This window comes from Oncorhynchus mykiss, chromosome 2 (assembly GCF_057628025.1).
Source record: "Oncorhynchus mykiss isolate SJ-2025 chromosome 2, ASM5762802v1, whole genome shotgun sequence".
NCBI classification, from domain to species: Eukaryota; Metazoa; Chordata; class Actinopteri; order Salmoniformes; family Salmonidae; genus Oncorhynchus; species Oncorhynchus mykiss.
In genome coordinates this window covers 45,624,047-45,642,088 of record NC_143023.1, presented here as the reverse complement: position 1 = coordinate 45,642,088, position 18,042 = coordinate 45,624,047, and positions in this window count along the sequence as shown.

The following is an 18,042-nucleotide window of genomic DNA, read 5'->3' as shown; positions in this document are numbered from 1 at the left end:
ATGCACAAGTAAAAAAAAAAACATGATGATAACATTTTACAAAAGTATATTCATACAGTTCTTACACATGATTAATTGATTTAAAATCAAAACAATTTCGAAAAACGGTCCAGAAAGCACTTTTTGTACGAGGGTGATACGTTTTTTTTTAAATTTCACATTTTCGATTTTTGACTTCCTATGAAATCATATTGCAAATGGACAAAACATATGCCTTATGCACAAGTAAAAAAAAAATATGATAATAAAATACGAATAAAGTATGTTGATACAGTTCTTATACGTGTGTAATTGACACAGAAATCTAAAGAATTTTGAAAAACGGTCCAGAAAGCACTTTTTTAAGGATGTGTGAAGTTTTTTACCAAATTTTGACATTTTTGACTTTTGACTTTTGACTTCCTATGAAATTATATTGCAAATGGACAAAACATATGCCTTATGCGCATGTAATAAAAAAAAAATGATGATAACAAAATTGGACAAAAGTATATTCATACAGTTCTTACACATGTGTAATTGACAAAAATAAACGAAAGAATTTCGAAAAACGGTCCAGAAAGCACTTTTTTAAGGAAAAAATCATTTTTTTCAAAATTTTGCTTTTGGATGTTGACTTGGGTTGCATTTCCAATATGAAAAACCACGGCGGAGCGCACTCACCCCCTGTTGGATTTTTGAAGTGTTACAACTGGCAATTGCCATATGGCATTTGCCATACACTTTGCACGAATCAACGTCACATTGGGTGGTATTGGACATCGTGTACATGGTTTGTCCTATGCCAATATGTTGCCATTCATTTTTGTCCATTTCAGTGGGGTATTCCCTTACAACAATTAAGGTCATTGCTCGGGCACCGAATGACCTATCAAGCTGAAACTTGGGATTCGGGATCGCCTTTGCTAGGCCTACAGATAACGTTAGAACTGGACCCGCAGCTAGAACGTAACTACAGTGGGGCAAAAAAGTATTTAGTCAGCCACCAGTACACTTAAAAAGATGAGAGCGGTCTGTCATTTTCATCATAGGTACACTTCAACTATGACAGAAAATCACATTGTAGGATTTTTAATGAATTTATTTGCAAATTATGGTGGAAAATAAGTATTTGGTCACCTACAAACAAGCAAGATTTCTGGCTCTCGCAGACCTTCTTTAAGAGGCTCCTCTTGTCCTCCACTCATTACCTGTATTAATGGCACCTGTTTGAACTTGTTATCAGTATAAAAGACACCTGTCCACAGCCTCAAACAGTCACACTCCAAACTCCACTATGGACAAGACCAAAGAACTGTCAAAGGACACCAGAAACAAAATTGTAGACCTGCACCAGGCTGGCAAGACTGAATCTGCAATAGGTAAGCAGCTTGGTTTGAAGAAATCAACTGTTGGAGCAATTATTAGGAAATGGAAGACATACAAGACCACTGATAATCTCCCTCGATCTGGGGCTCCACGCAAGATCTCACCCTGTGGGGTCAAAATGATCTCAAGAACGGTGAGCAAAAATCCCAGAACCACACGGGGGGACCTAGTGAATGACCTGCAAAGACCTGGGACCAAAGTAACAAAGCTTACCATCAGTAGCACACTACGCCGCCAGGGACTCAAATCCTGCTGTGCCAAACGTGTCCCCCTGCTTAAGCCAGTACATGTCCAGGCCCGTCTGAAGTTTGCTAGAGAGCATTTGGATGATCCAGAAGAAGATTGGGAGAATGTCATATGGTCAGATGAAACCAAAATATAACTTTTTGGTAAAAAGTCAACTTGTCGTGTTTGGAGGACAAAGAATGCTGAGTTGCTTCCAAAGAACAACATACCTACTGTGAAGCACGGAGGGGGGAAACATCATGCTTTGGGGCTGTTTTTCTGCAAAGGGACCAGGACGACTGATCCGTGTAAAGGAAAGAATGAATGGGGCCATATATCGTGAGATTTTGAGTGAAAACCTCCTTCCATCAGCAAGGGCATTGAAGATGAAACGTGGCTGGGTCTTTCAGCATGACAATGATCCCAAACACACCGCCCGGTCAACGAAGGAGTGGCTTCGTAAGAAGCATTTCAAAGTCCTGGTGTGGCCTAGCCAGTCTCCAGATCTCAACGCCATAGAAAATCTTTGGTGGGAATTGAAAGTCTGTGTTGCCCAGCAACAGCCCCCAAACATCACTGCTCTAGAGGAGATCTGCATGGAGGAATGGGCCAAAATACCAGCAACAGTGTGTGAAAACCTTGTGAAGACTTACAGAAAATGTTTAACCTCTGTCACTACCAACAAAGGGTATATAACAAAGTATTGAGATAAACTTTTGTTATTGACCAAATACTTATTTTCCACCATCATTTGCAAATAAATTCATAAAAAATCCTACAATGTATTTTTCTGGATTTTTTTTTCATTTTGTCTGTCATAGTTGAAGTGTACCTATGATGAAAATGACAGGCCTCTCTCATCTTTTTAAGTGGGAGAACTTGCACAATTGGTGGCTGACTAAATACTTTTTTTGCCCCACTGTACGTGTTTTATGTTTTTATTATGGTTTAACCTGAAGGTGCTGAGAATTATGGGCCTGTTCTGAAATATGTTATAGTTGGCTTCTAAACAAGTTGGAAAAAGTGGGTTTGGTGTCAGATGGTATCAGTTTGGTGTCAGAATGATATCTAGTTGACTGATGGACGCTGACTTGCTGGCTGACTTCTGTACATTTTCAATATGTTTAAACAGTGATAGACCATCACCAAATTGAAATTCTGAAAACAAAACCAACGAGCGATGGAGAGGACCAGAATCACTGCCCGGCCATCCCAAGTTCATCGGGCCAGTTAATTTCTCATTCCTGCAATTTTTTTGAGCATGTCAAATTTCGTGATGGTAAATGCCCATTGAAACATATTGCAAATATTGTACATTTGCAATAAGATTCAACAGTGAAAAAACATCACCAAATTGACATGATGAAATCAACACAACGAGCGATGGAGAAGAACCACTCGGTCATCCCGAGCTCATCGGGCCAGTCAATTTGGCATTTCTGCAGTATTTTTGAGCATGTCAAATTCATGATGGTAAATTCCCATTGAAATATATAGCAAATATTGTACTTTGTACATATTGTACATACATGAAGGTCGGCCAAGAAATACATCCACAGGTACACCTCCAATTAACTCAAATTATGTCAATTAGCTTATCAGAAGCTTCTAAAGCCATGACATCATTTTTTGGAATTGTCCAAACTGTTTAACTTCTTTGGGATAGGGGGCAGAATTTTCACTTTTGGATGAATAGCGTGCCCAGAGTAAACGGCCTCCTACTCAGTCCCAGATGCTAATATATGCGTATCGGATAGAAAACACTCTGAAGTTTCTAAAACTGTTTGAATGATATCTGTGAGTATAACATAACTCATATGGCAGGCAAAAACCTGAGAAAAAAATCCAAACAGGAAGTAGGAAATCTGAGGTTTGTAGTTTTTGAACTCAGCACTCAGAACTCACCCTATCGAATTGGGTTATGTTGGGTTATGTTACTTCCTAAGGCTTCCACTAGATGTCAACCGTCTTTAGAACGTTGTTTCAGGCTTCTCTTGTGAAGGGGTGCCGGATGGGAGCTGTTTGACTAAGGGGTCTGCTAGCAGCCTCCTTCTCAATCAAGCCCATTTCACATGAGAGGTATCTCTCGTTCCATTGCTTTTCTACAGACAATGGAATTCTCCGGTAGGAACATTATTGAACATTTATGATAAAAACATCCTAAAGATTGATTCTATACTTAGTTTGACAAGTTTCTTCGACCTGTAATTTAACTTTTTGAACTTTTTCGTCCGACTTTTGGATTTGTTTACCAAACTCCCTAACAAAAGAAGCTATTTGGACATAAATGGACATAAATTATGGACATTATCGAACAAAACAAACATTTATTGTGGAATTGTGATTCCTGGGAGTGCATTCTGATAAAGCTAATCAAAGGTAAGTGAATATTTATAATGCTATGTATGACTAATGTTGACTACCCAACATGGCAGATATTTCTTTTGGCTGGTTTGGGCTCTGAGCACCTTACTCAGATTATGTTTTCCGTAAAGTTTTTTTGAAATCTGACACAGCATTAAGTATCTAAAGTCCCATGCATAACACTTGAATTTTCATGAACATTTATAATGAGTATTTATGTGAATTCATGTGGCTCTCTGCAATATCACTGCATATTTTGGATCTACTGAACATAACACACCAATGTAAAATAAGATTTTTGGATATAAATATGAACTTTACCGAACAAAACATACATGTATTGTGTAAAATGAAACCCTATGAGTGTCATCTGATGAAGATCATCAAAGGTTAGTGATTCATTTTGTCTCTATTTGTGCTTTTTGTGACTCCTCTCTTTGGCTGGAAAAATGGCTTTGTTTTTCTGTGAGTTGGTGGTGACCTAACAAAATCGTTTGTGGAGCTTCGGTGTAAAGCATTTTTTAAATCAGACACTGTGGCTGGATTAACGAGAATTCTGTCTTTAAAATGGTGCCTAATACTTGTACTGTTTGAGAAATTTGATTTATGAGAATTGTTGATTTGTATTTGGCGCCCTGCAATTTCATTGGCTGTTGGTGAGGGGTTCCGCTAGCGGAACGGGGTTAACCCCAGTCCTAGACAGGTTAAAGGCACAGTCAACTTAGTGTATGTACATTTCTGACCCCCTGGAATTGTGATACAGTGATTTATAAGTGAATAATCTGTCTGTAAACAATTGTTGTAAAAATTACTTGTGTGTCATACACAAAGTAGATGTCCTAACCAACTTGCCAAAACCATAGTTTGTTAACAAGACATTTGTGGAGAGATTGAATTAATGACTCCAACCTAAGTAAGTGTAAGTGTAAACTTCCGACTTCAACTGTATCTTTGTAGAATTGACAAACGGGTGGAGGTGTCACAAGAAAAGAGTGTAGTCAAAAGTGTGAGGAAGCGTTTGTCGAATTAAAGATGCAATTGTGTCAGGCGCCAGAATTGGGGTTGCCTAACCTAAATCTATATTTTTTTTCATAAACAGGAAGGGCATTGTAGTGCCGGGGTTAAGGAAAATGATGGGGAAAAGAGAGACCAGTCATATATGGGAGTAAATTGTTAGACTCTGCGGTGAGAGAATTGCCATCGTGTCTAAGAGTAGTACAGGCTACATAAAGGGTACATAAACGTTGGGATGGATTGAAACAAACAATTAATGATTGGTGGGAGGACAGTGGACTTAACATTATCATGTTTGCTTTGTTTGTAATTAAAACTTTTGTGTTGCTGAGTTAGATATTGCATAGTGAATACTAATGAAATTTGCACTTTCTCTTCCAGTAGAGGATGGGATGTCCTTATCTCTCCTTTTGAAATGCTTTGTGAGAGCAATTAATGAAATTCAGCAGTTTTATAAAGTGTAAAGGTCCTTGGAACTGGCCATAAAGGGAGCTCCCAAATAAGTCAGGCCTGGCCATTTGTTTGTTTTTGCCCTATGTTTTACAACATACAACAGCACATGCACACACAACCCACTAGTTATGAATATTTGTTAGTGGTGTTAATACCGTGGTTTGAATGATTGTGTGGGATCTTTTTAATTTGGTTATAGTACGCTCTTCATGGGTGAGAAAGGATGCAGCCTATCTTCACTTGGGTAGGGGGCACTATATTCACTTCCGGATTAAAAGCGTGGCCAAAGAAAAGTGGCTGCTACTCAGACCCAGAAGCAAGGATCTGCATGTAATTGATAGATTTGGATAGAAAACACTAAAGTTTCCAAAACTGTTAAAATAATGTGAGTATAATATCAGAAAAATCCGTCCAGGAAGAGGGATTGTTTTATGTTTGTAGTTTTCTATTGAATGCCATTACAGTATCCATTGACTTAGGACTCAAATTGCACTTCCTATGGCTTCCACTAGATGTCAACAGTCTTTAGAAATTGTTTCAGGCTTGTATAATGAAAAATGAGGGAGTAAAACCACTCTGAATGAGTGGACACTGCAGTGTCAAAGAGCTTTTTCATGCGCAAAACCGAGAGCGCGCCTTTCTTGTTTACCTTTTATATTGACGACGTTATTGTCTGGTTGAAATATTATTTATTATTTAGGCTAAAAACAACCTGTGGATTGATTATAAACATCGTTTGAATTTTATGGAAACTATTTAGATTTTTCATCTGCCTGTTGTGACTGCATTTGAGCCCGGATGTTTGAGACAGTGTTTTGCTGAACAAAGCTGTTTTTCAAAATAAACAGGAACCTTATCGAAAAAAATGAACATTCATTGAGTAAATGGGAGTCTTGTGAGTGCAACCATAAGAAGACTTTCAAATGTACAGTAAGTGATTAATTTTATCTCTATTTCTGACTTGCAATTTCACTGGATGTTGGCCAGGTGGGACGCTAGCGCCCTATGTACCCTAGTGAGGGCACACAAATTACATTTGCTTTAGTATCTATAGCTGGTATCTAATGTTGGTTGCACCCATGTAAATTCTCCTGGTAAGAAAGGTTCAGAAAAACCCAATCAAAACAGGGTCTGCAGAATGATGGAAATGTTTGAAATGTAAGTAAGTAGTCTGAAATACAGGGAAAGAAACAGCTTAATGGTGTTGAATGACCTTTGTCCTGAAATACTGGAGAGGCCTGATCAATCTCACTAGAAAGGATAAAGATATTGATATATATTGATGTAAGAAGAAGAAGAAGTGTGTTGCTGTTGTTGTTTTGGTTCCAGTTTTTGACTTTGTTACGATACAAATCTCACCAGATTGGGTCTGCTGTATGTTTGGGATTTCTCCCTGACTCTATAAAGGATAAAAATGTATTATAAAGGAGTATATGCCAATTTGTGTGTTATGCTCTTTAGCATTTGTCTTAGAAATGTTGGTATTAAGAAAATTGGGCATGTAATAATTTGTCATACGGTGAATATTCGTCTGGAAACTTAAAACTTCTTAGGGCTGCAATCCCGTTAACGGGATGATATGACAACAGCCAGTGAAAGTGCAGGGCGCCAAATTCAAAACAACAGAAATCTCATAATTAAAATTCCTCAAACATACAAATCTTATACTGTTTTAAAGGAAATATTATTGTTAATCCCACCACAGTGTCCAATTTCAAATAGGCTTTACAGCGAAGCACCACAAACGATTATGTTAGGTGACCAACAACTCACAGAAAAACACAGCCATTTTTCCAGCCAAAGAGAGGAGTCACATAAAGCACAAATAGAGATAAAATTAATCACTAACCTTTGATGACACTCATAGGACTTCATGTTACACATGTTACATACATGTATGTTTTGTTGGATAAAGGTCATATTGATATGAAAAAAAATCTTAATTTACATTGGCGCGTTACGTTCACCAGTTCCAAAAACATCCAGTGATTTTGCATAGCCACATCAATTCAACATAAATACTAATCATAAATGTAGATGAAAATACAAGTTATACACATGGAATTATAGATTTACCTCTCTTAAACTCAGACATCTCAAAATTAATAAAGTCAAACACAGACTGCACATCTAGCCCACTTGACACTTCCAAGTAGCCCAAGAAACGTTCCTGAATAAAGCCCTGATCATCCACATACCTGACGATAACTGACAACTGCAAGCAGACTGGTGGCATCACAGGTCCCAGAGCGGTTGGGCAATTTTTACCCTCTGGGGCTTGGAGTTTGTCCTTATATGTTAACCTAACTAAAAAGCAGGAGAGCAGAACTTGGTAAATAGCCGTAAATAGCCGCATAGAAGGGTCCAGCATGTCCTCCTCCAGAACCCAGCATCTCTCCTCCGGACCGTACCCCTCCCAGTCCACGAAGTACTGAAGGCCCCTCGCCCGACGTCTCGAATCCAGGATGGATCTAATGGAGTACACCGGGGCCCCCTCGATATCCAGAGGGGGTGGAGGAACCTCCTGCACCTCAGCTTCCCAGAGCAGTCCAGCCACCAGCGGCCTGAGGAGAGACCCATGGAACGAGGGGTTAATGCAGTAATCGGGGGGAAGCTGTAACCTATAACATACCTGTTCTGTCTCCTCAGGACTTTAAATGGCCCCACAAACGGTGGACCCAGCTTCTGACAGGGTAGACGGAGGGGCAGGTTCCGACTCGAGAGCCAGACCCGGTCCCCCAGTGCGAACACCGGGGCCTCACTGCGGTGACGGTCTGCGCAGCACGGCGCACTGAAGATGGACATGGGCGGCGTCCAATGTGTCCTCCGAGCGTCGGAACCAGTCATCCACCGCAGGAGCTTCGGTCTGACTCTGATGCCAAGGAACAAGAACCTGCTGATACCCCAACACACACTGGAAGGGAGAGAGGTTAGTGGAGGAGTGGCGGAGCGAGTTCTGGGCCATCTCTGCCCAGGGCACGAACGCTGCCCACTCCCCCGGCCGGTCCTGGCAATAAACCTACCCACATCCTGGTTAACTCTCTCCACCTGCCCGGTACACTCGGGGTGAAAACCTCAGGTAAGGCTGACTGAGACCCCCAGACGTTCCATGAATGCCCTCCAGACCCTGGAACGTGAACCGGGGACCCCAATCAGACACTATAGCCTCAGGCACGCCATAGTGCCAGAAGACGTGAGTAAACAGGGCCTCCACAGTCTGTAGGGCCGTAGGGAGACTGGGAAAAGGGAGGAGACGACAGGACATAGAAAAATAATCCACAACGACCAGGATCGTGGTGTTTCCCTGTGAAGGTGGAAGATTGGTTATGAAATCCACCGACAGGTGCGACCACGGCCGTTGTGGAACGGCTAAGGGTGGAACAGCTAACGGCTAAGGGTTGGAACGGCTAAGGTGCCTAGGAGCCTTACACTGGGCGCACACCGAGCAGGAGGAAACATAAACCCTCACATCCTTAGCCAAAGTGGGCCACGAGTACTTCCCACTAAGACAGTGCACTGTTCTACCGATCCCAGGATGACCAGAGGTTAACGTGTGGGCCCAACAGATCAGCCGGTCGCGGACAGCAGACGGAACATACAGACGCCCAGCCGGGGGTGGGCGGGCTCTGCACGTAACGCCCGCTCAATGTCCGCGTCCAGCTCCCACACGACCGGCGCCACCAAGCAAGAGGCGGGGAGTATGGGAGTGGGATCCATGGACCGCTCCTCTGTGTCATACTGCTGGGACAGTGTGTCTGCCTTAAACGTTCTGGGAACCAGGTCTGTACGAAAGGGTGAAAACAAAGCGGGTGAAAAACATGGCACACCTTTCCTGGTGAGGGTTCAGTCTCCTCGCTGCCCGGATGTACTCCAGATTGCAGTGGTCAGTCCAGATGAGAAAAGGGTGTCCTCGCTGCCCGCTCAAGCCAATGTCTCCACCCCTTCAAGGCCTTGAATAAAGCCAACAGCTCCCGGGACTCCACGTCATAGTTTTGCTCCGCCGGGATGAGCTTCTTCGAGAAGAAAGCATAGGGGCGGATCATCGGTGGCGTACCCGAGCGCTGAGAGAGCACCGCTCCTATCCCAGACTCGGACGCGTCCACTATGAACGGCAAAGAGGGATCCGGATGGGCCAGCATGGGCACCGAGGTAAACATTGCCCTTAGTTGCCCAAAAGCCTTGTCTGCCTGAACTGACCACTGCAGAGGCACAGGACCCCCCTTCAGCAGTGAGGTAATGGGAGCAGCCACCTGACCAAAACCCCAGATAAATCTCTGGTTGTAATTACCAAACCCTAAAAATCACTGCACCTCCTTTACCATGGTGGGATTCGGCCAGTTACGCACGGCTGAAATGCGGTCACTCTCCATCTCCACCCCTGATGTGGAAATGCGTTACCCTAGGAAGCAGACGGCTTGCTGAAAGAACAGGCATTTCTCAGCCTTGACATACAGGTCATGTCCCAACAGTCGTTCAAGTACCTTGCGCACCAAGGATACATGCTCGGCACGTGTAGCGGAGTATACCAGAATGTCATCGATATACACCACTACACCCTGCCTGTGCAGGTCACTGAAAATCTCATATACAAAGGATTGGAAGACTGATGGAGCATTCATCAACCCTTACGGCATGACGAGGTTTTCATAATGCCATGAGGTGGTACTAAACGCAGTCTTCCACTCGTCTCCCTCCCGGATACGCACCAGGTGGTATGCGCTCCTGAGATCCAGTTTTGTGAAGAAGCGTGCACCGTGCATTGACTCAATCTCCATGGCGATAAGAGGTAGCGGGTAACTGTACCCCACCGTGATTTGATTGAGACCTCGATAATCATCTCGAATGTACCCCTGATGCAGGGATTCGGAAACATAGCCACCGTCTCCGCTTGCGACAGGGGATACACGTGGCTCCTGGGAAGTGCAGCGTCTACCAGGAGATTTATTGCACAATCCCCCTGTCAATTGGGTGGTAATTGAGTCACCTTCTTTTTACAGAAGGCGAGAGCCAAATCAGCATATTCGGGGAGGATGCGCACAGTGGAGATCTGATCTGGACTCTCCACCATAGTAGCACCAACAGAAACCCCTACACACCTCCCCGAGCACTCTCGCAACCACCCCGTGAGAGCCCTATGTTGCCATGAAATAGTGAGGTTATGATGAGCTAACCAGAGAAGGCCCAGTACCATGGGAAACACAGGAGAGTCAATGAGAAAGAGACTGATTCTCTCCTCGTGACTCCCCTGCATCACCATTGCCAGGGAGATAGTGGCTTCTCTGATTAGCACGGACCCCAATGGTCAACTATCCAGAGCGTGCACTGGGATAAGTCTAGCCACAGGGATAATGGGGATCATAAGACTAAGAGAGCCCGCTCTGTCAATATAATTCCCAGCTGCACCTGAATCGACGAGCACCTTATGCAGGGAATGCGGGGGGAAATCAGGAAAACAAACAGGTACAAACAGTTGGACAACAGAGGACTCTGGATGAGAGTGGTGCAGACTCACCTGGGACCAACCCGGCACCGACCGGCAGTGTGTCCTCTGTGGCCACAGATAGTGCACGAACTGGAACCCCCTCTGGTCTTCCTACACACCGCTCCTCCCAGTTCTATGTTCAGGAGAGGGGGTGCGAGGGGATGGAAACACCAGACCCGATCTGAACGTCCGCGGGTAGCCAGCAGGTTGTCCAGCTGGATGGACAGGTCCAACAGCTGATCCAATGTGAGGGTGGTGTCTCTGCAGGCCAACTCCCGACGGACATCCTCGTGCAGACTGCAACGGTAGTGGTCGATCAGGGCCCTGTCGTTCCATCCGGCGCCGGCCGCCAGGGTCCTAAACTCTAGGGCAAACTCCTGGGCACTCCTCGTCTTCTGCCTCAGCTGGAAGAGACGCTCACCCGCTGCTCTACCCTCGGGCGGGTGGTTGAAGACCGCCCGGATACGTTGGGTGAACTCTGTGAAGTCCTCAGACATCGTTACAGCTGCGTCAATCTCTCTCTTCAATCTACATTTTTACTGATGATGCGACGGAAGCTATCAAATCATTCGGAATTGTTTTCGATATCCTAGAAAAGACAGTTGAAAGTTCGAAATGTTCAGCAAGTAAAGCGTCGTAGCGTGCAATTACCTCTGCAAGCTCCTTGCAGTTGCCCTTGTTGGCGGAACTTTACCTCTCGTCATGTCCTTTATCGATGCAGCTTTATACCAGAAGCTTGAATCTGATGTTGGCATTTATGTGCTCCCTGCTTTTGTTTTGCCGTTTAACCTCTCTAGGGGGTGTGGGATGCTAGCGTCCCACCTGGCCAACATCCAGTGAAATTGCAGAGCGCCAAATTCAAAAACAGAAATACTCATTATAACAATTCATGAAACATACAAATGTTACACATCGGTTTAAAGATTAACTTCTTGTTAATTCAACCACGGTGTCAGATTTCAAAAATACTTTTCCGCAAAAGCAAACCATGCGATTATCTGAGAACAGTGCCCAGCATACAAATCATTACAAACATTATCCAGCCAAGTAGACGCGTAACAAAAGTCAAAAATAGCGATACAATTATTCACTTACCTTTGATGATCTTCATATGGTTACACTCACAGAACTCACTTACCCAATAAATGTTCATTTTGTTCGATCAAGTTCCTCTTTATATCCTCAGCTTTGTTCAGTAAAACACTGTCTCAAACATCCGTTGAAATTGCAGAGCGTGAAAATCAACAAAACAGAAATTCTCATAATAAACATACATTAAAGATACAAATGTTATACACCAGCTTAAAGATAAACTTCTTGTTATTCCAACCGCTGTGTCAGATTTCAAAAAGGCTTTACAGTGAAAGCAAACCATGCGATTATTTGAGAACAGCGCCCAGCTGGAGGATTAACAAAAGTCCGAAATAGCGTTAAAATGTATCACTTACCTGATGATCTTCATATGGTTGCACTCCGAATACTCCATGTTACACAATAACTGTTCGTTTTGTTTGATATAGTCCCTCTTTGTATTCAAAAACCTCCGTTTTGTTGGTGCGTTTTGTTCAGTAATACATTGGAACAAAGCATGGTCACAGCAGACAGACGAAATGTTTTAAAAAGTACCATAAAAGTTTGTAGAAACAAGTCAAACAATGTTTTTAATCAATCCTCAGGTTGTTTTTGTCATAAATTATCGATCATATGTCAACCGGACAAAAGCTTCCTCAATAGAAAAGGTGAAACAGGAAAGGCTCAATCCCGGTCACGCGCTGGACTCATGTCTGGAAATTTCCACTGTCCACTCATTGAAAGTGATGTTTTTCCCTCATTTTTCAGAGTAAAAGTTTGAAACATGTTGTGGAAGCCATAGAGATCGTGAACTGCATTATACGTCTTTGTATGGTAGATAGGCTTTCAATGGAAAAGAGACATTTCAAAATAATAGCACTTCCTGGATGGATTTTCCTCAGGTTTTTGCCTGCCATATCAGTTTTGTTATTTAAACTCACAGACATTATTTTAACATTTTTGGAAACTTTAGAGTCTTTTCTATCCAAATCTATATGCATATCCTAGCTTCTGGACCTGAGTCACAGGCAGTTTACTTTGGGCACGCTTTTCATCCAAAATTCCGAATGCTGCCCCCTACCCTAGTGAGGTTAACTGAACGATCGATGTTCTTCAGGTCACTGTACCCACCTTTCGACCAAGGCTCAGACTTTCCAAAAAGCAGGCAAGGCCAGCATTACAGTTGGTATTGTGTGCCCTCCCCTTTTCATCCTTCTTCATGAAATTGATCTCAGGCAGAAGTCGACCCTCGCTTTTAATTCACACCTTTTCCATGTACCCCAGAAAATGAAAGGGGTTCTTCAACAAAAAGTCCACAATATCTTCGGCAGTGTTGGCCATTCTGGCAGAGAAAACTACACACTGCGCTGGTAGCTAGCTAGATACTGAAGTTAGCAAGGCTAACTTTTAAAAATGCTAAATAAATTGTACTAACTGGAAGCAAAAATAAAGTTATAAAACCAAGAAAACAATGTATAATACACCTCTTGTCTCCTGTAATTTGAAAAAACTAATTTGAATTTTAAAAAAAACTGCTCAACTATCACTCTCCACTCTATTCAACAATGTCACCAAGCTTCTCAACACAGAACCCCCTTAATGCTCTGTGGGGCAATCCCAATACAACACACTAGGTTAATTCTCTGATCCTAATTCTATGATTGGATGCACAACGTGTCATTTCATACTGCAAAAACTTTATTTGGTTGGAGGACGTCCTCCGGAAGTGGTTGTAATTACCATGTATGTCTATGGAAGGAAGTGATGCCTATGAGCCTCCTAGGTTTTGTACTGAAGTCAATGTAGACAGAGGACAGAAGCTAGCTGTCCTCCAGCTACACCATGGTGCTACCCCAGACAGTACTGTTTAAGTTACTGTAGACCTTCATTTCAAAACAATGTATTTGAGTCAATTATTTGGGGGCATACAGTATGAATGTTACGCGGCCTGGAACAGGGAAACCCAAGAGCATATTTAGATGAGGAGACTGGGATGAAGTAACCATGGTTTTTATTGAAACACAGGGGAAGATGGAGTGCAGGCCAGGGGAGGCTCGGGAAGGTTGCAGGAAGCCAGGTGCGGAGGCTAAGGCTAGACCGAGAGGAGTTGGGACGGGGTAAGCAGGTCCAGAGGGGAATCCAAGGGAGCAGTAGAGTGGGGAATCCAGGGCAGAGTAGCAGGATGTGGGACTGGAGACAGGGACCATAGTCAGAATGGGCAGAACTGTAGGGGAGAGGAAAACCGTGTCAGGCTAGGAAAACAGGCACAAAAGGATAACAGGATCTAAATAGTAACAAATGGCTACAAATGTAGACTGACTGAGCAGAGATTACGATCTGGCAGTGTGGAAGTGGCAGGACTGAGTATTTGTAGAGGTCTTGATTATGGAACAGTTTGCAGCTGGTGGGGATCTTCTCTGACTCCAGCACACCTGTCTCCGCCCACACAATCATACACAGAGAGAGAGCGAGAGGGGGAGAGGGAGAGGGAGAGGGAGAGAGCACTGGGGAGTGGAGGCAGGTCAAGGAGACACGGGATGAGCAGTAGAGGGCGTGGCAGGAGCAATTCTAACAATGAATACATTTAGTATAGTTTCATTTTAAAAGGATAACTTTTTTATGTTTCTACTGTTTTTATTTTTATGAAATTTCACTAAGGAGTATGGTTCTCTCCTCCCTCCTCTGAAGAGCCTCCACTGGTCTATATATTTTCCCTGTTTGTAAATGTACATTCCAACTGTGTCGGTATGTGCTAAGTTGAGGGTCTTGAATTTGTGTGATAGACTCAACTGTCATTCTAAATTTGGGTTGAATAAGTTATCAATAGTTCTTATGATGATTCGAAAAGGCGAGAAGGGAGGGAGTACAATGTGAGGGGAGGGTGCACTACTCGGATCTATTAAGTCTGGAGATGGTTTCCTCTCAGGAAACCTTATCTTTTCGTGTCCTCCAAGAGGGAGGTTATTAGAGAAACCACTCGAAGGTAGCTTGGGCTAACCATGATGGGGACATTGATAGTAGGGGTTTTCTTTTACCGTGTCATCAGAATCCTGATGTTTAAGCGCATCAATACATATGGCTTTCTGGATGATACAGTACAATTAATTACATAGAAGGCTTATAGTTTGTGTCTTGTTTTGATACCTGAGGATGAGGATGAAAGAGACTGGCATGGAGAATATCATCCCAATAGCATAGAACATAATGGATGGGCGGTTCTTGCCCCAATCATATATACAGTACATCAAGTGTGTTGTGAAATTCTTAAACATGTATTTTCTCTCTTCCCTGTTCAAGTCAATATGCTTTCTAGGTGTCGAGGAACATGAGGGATCATAATTCCAGATGAGGGATTGTTAGAAATTGACAAATTGACTTTAGCATGTTTTAGTATGTTTCTAATGATATCAGTGGCCTAGCAGTAGTGACAAACATGAGTTAGATGTAATGAGTTATGTGCATATGTATTTGAGGCCGGAGGCAAAGTACATAGGGTTTGAGACAGAATGTTTGCATAAAGCAGGGGCAAAAATATACAATCTTTTGAGGGGACAATTACGTTAAATTTTCTCAAGGGCAATTCCTGAGGGGACAGGAAGCCTACGTTGCCTACGTTGTAATATGTTAAATTTAATATTGAGGAACCATAATTACTACTACTGGATAATTGATAGGTACAGTAGTTAACTGAAGGGCTGTCCCAACTTGTTCCAATCATTATAATAATACTACTACTAATAATAGTTATAGCAGTGTTCCTTATCAGTTCAGTATGTATGCAGGTATTTGTATTTACAACCAGCAATACCAAGAAAGGCCAACAGGTGGCAATGGATGGGTGCAGTTTTCGTAAATACATTGAACATGGTGTGATCTCATCTAAAATAATCTCTATTGAGAACCATCACAAAGTTGTTCTCCATATTGAACTGTCCTTTTTATTTGACTTTTTCTGATAAATGTATATAGTCATTAAATATGTGCCACTGGCTTGAGTGTACTACAATAGCTTTACAAGAACAAAAAGCTGCAAATAAGTACTGTTCTAAAACTGAAAGAACTACTTCAATGAATGACCCAAATAAATCAACCAAAATGTCCTTCAAAAAGACGTATTTATTGTTCAGTCAGTGTCTCAAATCTTCAAACAGCAGGTATGGACAAGCATGTCACACAAATATGCAATTTTAAATAAAATAACAAAATAAATAATTAGTAAGTGTACTGTCATGCACTAAACACGGAAAACTACTAAACAAAATAACAAATATCCTACTATACACCAGGGGTTCTCAAACAGGGGTCTGTGGACCCTTAGGGTCAATGGTGTAATTGCAAGGGGTCCGTGAAATAAAAAAGTGTAATGAACGTATTCAGCACCACGACGATTCCAGTAAATTTACACATAATAGGGGGCGGAGGTCCCAGAGTCCCACTCAAAACGTTGCCCACCTTGCCTCAAAATATGCAGGGGTTCCAGTACCCAAAAAAGGTTAAGAACCACTGCTATACAGACTACTGAACAAAAGAACCAAACATATGTTTGCGGGTTTTAATGGAACCAACAAATTGCTGGCAGATATTTTCCCTCTTGAGACTGTCCAGCCTGTCTTTATGTACATTACAGACAACTACCCGGTTCAGTTTCTCTTGGCCCATGCTACCCCGTAGACCAAGTCTTTAACCTGCGGTGTGCACTGAAACTCCTCTCAGCCTCACATGAATACACTGGCACCACAAACAAAATTCTGAACAGCACCTCAACTTGGAATCTATGTTCAGCTCAGGGTGCTGTTCTAGAGACTCATTCAACTCCCCCGTGAGAATCGCTCTTTCCAACTTTTGCAAGAAGTTAGACTGTCCTGGTCAAAAAGGTCGCCAAACTGAACCTCCACACCATCCAACACCTTAAAAAATTCTGCCCTATAGTGATCCACTGCTTTACAAGCAAATCGTCTTGAGTGTGTCCCAATGGATTCAATGGATTCAATGGAGTTAATGCAACCGTTAAGTTTTCAATTTTTTCTTATTTTTTACAGAAAAAGCATAATCTGAGTACGGCGCTCAGAGCCCAATCCAGCCAGAGAAATATCCACCATTTTGGAGTCAACAGACGTTAGAAATAACACCATAAATATTCACTTACCTTTGATGATCTTCATCAGAAGGCACTCCCAGGAATCCCAGTTCCACAAAAAAATTACTGATTGTTCCATAAAGTTCCATAAAGTCCATAATTTGTGTCCAAATAGCCACTTGTTGTTAGCGTGTTCAGCCCAGTAATCCATCTTCATGAGGCACAGGCACTTCGTCCAGACAAAAACTCGAAAAGTTCCATTACAGTCCTTTAGAAACATGTGAAACGATGTATGGAATCAATCTTTCGGATGTTTTTAACATAAAACATCAATAATGTTCCAACCGGAGAATTAATTTGTCTGAAGAAAAGCACTGGAACGAGAGGTAACTCTGTCGGGAGTGCGCGTCATGAGACCAAGGCACTATGCCAGACCACTGACTCAAAGAGGTCTCATGAGCCCCTCCTCTATAGTAGAATCCTCATTCAAGTTTCTAAAGACGGTTGACATCAAGTGGAAGCCGTAGAAAGTGCAACTTTAACCATATCCCACTGTGTATTCAGTCGGCCAAGCTTTGAAAAACTACAATCCTCAGGTGTCCCACTTCCTGGTTGGATTTTTCTCAGGTTTTCGCCTGCCATATGAGTTCTGTTATACTCACAGACATCATTCAAACAGTTTTAGAAACGTCAGAGTGTTTTCTATTAAATACTACTAATAATATGCATATATTAGCATCTGGGACAGAGTAGGGGGCAGTTCACTCTGGGCACGCTATTCATCCAAAAGTTAAAATGCTGCCCCCTATCACAAAATAGTTTTAATCAATGTTGTTGTTTTCTCATACAGGGCAAGGTAGCTTTCGTCATTTCTCTTGCCCCTAAGAGATGACCGCACACACTCAACTGCAGCCTGCATACCAGAGACAGTCTGAGTTGTCTTCTGTAGTGAAATGTTTAGGCATTCAAGCTCTCCAAGAACAGCAGA